Source organism: Papaver somniferum, chromosome 10 (genome assembly GCF_003573695.1).
Source record: "Papaver somniferum cultivar HN1 chromosome 10, ASM357369v1, whole genome shotgun sequence".
NCBI classification, from domain to species: domain Eukaryota; kingdom Viridiplantae; phylum Streptophyta; class Magnoliopsida; order Ranunculales; family Papaveraceae; genus Papaver; species Papaver somniferum.
This window is the reverse complement of record NC_039367.1, coordinates 166,177,135-166,181,363: the sequence shown is the minus strand read 5'-3', so window position 1 is coordinate 166,181,363 and position 4,229 is coordinate 166,177,135. Positions and strand designations below refer to the sequence as shown.

Here is a 4,229-nt window from a genome sequence, read left to right as displayed (position 1 = left end):
AATTAGTTAGCTCTCAATTACTTTAGAAAAATTCTTTTGCATTTGATTTCTTACTTACAGTTGAATGGCCGTATTACAGGGTTTCTGGATTCTTTCTCTTTCTCTGCCTTGGCGACGTTGGTGTGGGCATAAGTTACACCACCAACCGTCTCGCAAAATCCATAAAGCATATACAGAGAAGAAGGAGAGGGTTTTCTGGTGGCCAACTTCATCTTGCACATGATGAGCCACCTTCCCATTCAAGGTAATAAGTTACACACATGATTTCGATTTGTAAACGGTGGATTTGATGTAATTAAAGAAGCACTTAGTTTGTTGATGTGAATTTTGCAGGTGAGAGCGGGAACAGTGAAAATGGGGAATGCAAAACACCATTAAGGAGTAGAGGAATGAAAAAAAACATCCATACTTGGATTTTGTTGGCGTGATAATGCTAACATTTATAGTCAGGTAATCTTCCATTTCATTTTATGATGATTAAGTTGAGAAATTTAGAAAGAAATATAGTGCTCTTGGTGGACTTAATACGCTGGTGGAATTCTTCTTTATTTTACAGTTGAAATTAGTCTTCCTTCTCAAATACAATTTTTCACAAGTATTGTTGTTCAATAGTGAATTTTACTAATGGTGATAACGTCTATAACTATCATTTCCTGCTTCGACTTAATTTTGTTGTACTAATTGTCATTTTCTGACCAAAATCATTCATAAAAATGCTTTCTTCGGCAACTTCTCCCACATTTCTATGAATTGTTGCAAAATTCAGTTACTATTAGATTTTAGAGAACAAGTTATTTGTCTGTTCAAACTACTCACTTTTGACAAATTTATTGTTTTGTACCGCAGAAACCATTACAAACTTCGGACACCAATAAACTGATAACACGTGCAGATTTTGTTTGTGAGGTCTCCCAGGCTCCATTGGAGATTCGGGTTGTATATCGTGTTGTTGTACAAAGAAGGGTAACTTTCAGTCTGAAGTTCTCTTTGGTCCCTCTTAACATCCTTTATTTACCAGGATTTTGTTCATATGGTTAGTTGTTGTAAATGTAACTGAGTTTCGCAAATCAATTACTCAATTACGTACCTGCAGAATCACAGACTTTGGGTGTACTCTTCAATGTACTCAAGCCAGCACAGAAATTCTTCAAAAATAATATCCACAAAATGCACACCGAACTACTTACTGTGCCCGAAGGAACTTATGTAGGTTCGCGTCATTGAAAATATACTTAAATGATGCTTCAAGGAGGGCACTCCTAGCAGAACTTAAAATGTACCACACCCTGGGAAGTTTTTAGTCGAAAATTGCACTCATTGAAGACGACGTGACGAAATAATCAAGAAGATGCCACTAAAAGAATTGCTTATAGAATCTTCCATAAATATATGGTTGATTTTAGAATCATTGAAATTCTTCATACATTTAACTTTTCTACCGTTTCAAATTTTACTGTTTAGTACTTAATCTCTTGCTTTCCCTTAATTTTGTTGTTGTTGAGTTGAAGTGATTTTTATTTGACCTTTTTTTTTTCCCATTTTTCTCTGTTGTCGTATTCTCTTTCAGTTTATAATTGGATGCATTAATGCTCTATTATATTTAAAGAAAGCAGTAACGAAAAACATGTTGCCCAAAGGAAAAAACTATAACTTTCTTAGTTTTCAATGAAACGTAGCGTAATTTTGATGGTACAGTGCGCTTTGGGCTAATGACCTTTTGGACTGCTTCCTATAGTATTTAAAAAATTTGTTCATCGCAGGTTGAAATGGGATACATATTCTTGGAATTACTGTGATGAGCCATACTTACTAATCGTCCTATCACATAACACCTCAATGTTGCTAATTTGGCATTGCCCCTTCATTGGTGTATTCTGGATGAGTACTGGACCAAACATTGAAATAAGGTTTGGCATTTGGCAGGGTAGGTTCCCCTTTTAATGTGCATGAATTTATGGAACTTGAAATTTTTAATAACAGTTATTTGTGTTTCTTTTACTTTTTTTGGCTTTGGTGTCTTTCTATCTGTATTATTGATGATCAATATTGTTTCTCATATTCAACTATAAAAAATTTATTAATTACAATCCCTTGGGGGGTCGAAGATGTATACTTTTTTTGAATTGCAGGATGTGGTACGACGAACTCATGATCAGATAAATGGCATGTGCTAACCGAGCCTTCTCTCACGTCGGCTCTGTCTCTCCCTTTTGCCTGTTTCGTTTGATGTTGGTTTTTTTCATGCCACTCATCGTATCCCTATTTTGAAAGCGTCGAGGCAAGTTCTTACAGCTCCTTACATTGAAACTAGAAAGTTTAATGCAAGCGAGGCTCTTGGTAAATAGTGAGATATATTGCGAAGACATTTGCTTTTTTTAATTGATACTAGATTTTGTGCCCGTGCTACGCACCGGGTAGACCCGAAAACCACCATTTTTCTTTACTTTTAACTATGCTGAGGATTTATGATTTTGTGTGGCTCGGCTTCTCTCGCCCTGTCAAAATGCATTTCCACCTATAGATGTTGATCAAATGAACCTCTTTAATCTGTATCTCAAGTAAAAAAGGTTCCAAGGCAAAGAATTCGACAACCTGACACAATGAACTCAATATGAAAGTGAAAAGTAAACAACTCCTTGGCTTTTTATCAATTCTTTATGCAGATAACGACGCAACGACATTGTTAAATCTGTTGGAGTCTTGCAACAATAGAAGAAACGTCAGATGTATCAAACAATAAATATAAAGAACCGTATCAAACAACTCTACCACGAACAAATTGATGAGGGCAGAATCACAGGTTCAACAAGCTGTCCTTAACACATTAGTTCGCGGGTATACTCTAAAGTAATGCTAAACCCCAACGTGCGAAGATGTGTCCATAAACTTCGCCACCGAAAATTTCTTGCTCCCTGCAGTCTCCGCTTAATACTTTGCTTCTAACGCAGTCCAGAAATCATAAACACTGAAATTTTCTTTAGCATTGTAAAAATCATACATCGTATCTTCCAAACCATTCATGATATGATTTTTCGCCAGAAAATTACACCGCTTGTTAAGATTGATAACATGATTTCTTACACAGTGAAAGGATGCCTGAGAAAGCTTTGTATATATATATTTAATGCTACATTTAAAGTAATCAACAATCAACACATGATTTAATTTTTTTTTGATAATCAAACCATAGTATTTCATTCCTAATAAGAAACATTTACACGATGGTTTTCAGAAAAAACAAGTACAACATAAGCATGAAAAAAATACAATGATAGCTGCAAAACGAAAATAAATCGCGAAGAAAATAGCGATCCACAACTATTTGAAACAGTAAAAATTATTAAGGGTTTTGAGAAAATAAAATCATATTTTCTTAAACTTTTAAGTAAAATAAATTATTATCTTTTGATTTTATTATTCAAAAATTTTCTTAGTGTGTATAAACTTTTCATTTTTTTTCCAGCAAATTTCAAGAAAAATATAGTAATTGTTATTTTCTAAACGGTCCGTGAGTTATAACCCCAAAGGTGCACTATCCATCCACAAAAAACCCATTAAAACAAAAGTATCATAAAAACCCCAAAAAACAAAAGTAACACAAAAACCCCAAAGAATTTGATGAAACCAATTTTGAAATTTGGCATTTTTGTATCAATTTTAAAAAATTTTGGGTTTTTGTATCAACTTTGTTTAAGATGGAGTTTTAATGGATCCCAACATTTGAATGGGGTTTTTGTACCACAAGTTTGGTCACCTAGGATTTTTATGACTAATTATGTTTTCTAAAACAAAATAAATTTTAAAATAAAATAAAAATGACTGTATCATTATTAAATCATACATACATGACCGCCGTATGTGTTAAAAAAAAGTTCTTTTTAAATTGTCATCATAAAAATTGTGAATTTATGAAAATAAAAAAAATAACACAAAAAGATTCAAATAAAACAGGCCCAATAAAACTAATTATTTTTTCCTGGATTTTAATAAATAGAAAAAAAAAATAATTTTTGCTTAATTTGGGAAAAAAATACTCGCTAAATTGGGGCCTATGCAACTTAATTAGGGTCTAATACTAGATGACAAAAAAGGTCATCAAAAAGTAAAAGAGAACATCCCTTATCCAACTATTTTATATAATGACTAATTTACCCCTGATTAATTAGTGTTAATCGGGTGATTAATCGCAATGCTTAGTCAAATTAAACTAGAAATCAACTAATTTTGAT

The 4,229-nt window shown here is 33.0% G+C and overlaps 1 long non-coding RNA gene across 1 annotated transcript; it reads left to right on the top strand.

The window, feature by feature from the left end:
- On the top strand, positions 1-1,486 carry LOC113316931. Its single transcript, XR_003343099.1, has 3 exons — positions 1-244; positions 334-450; positions 847-1,486. It is a non-coding gene; the product is annotated as an uncharacterized LOC113316931 (long non-coding RNA).
- The last annotated feature ends 2,743 nt before the right edge of the window (positions 1,487-4,229 follow it).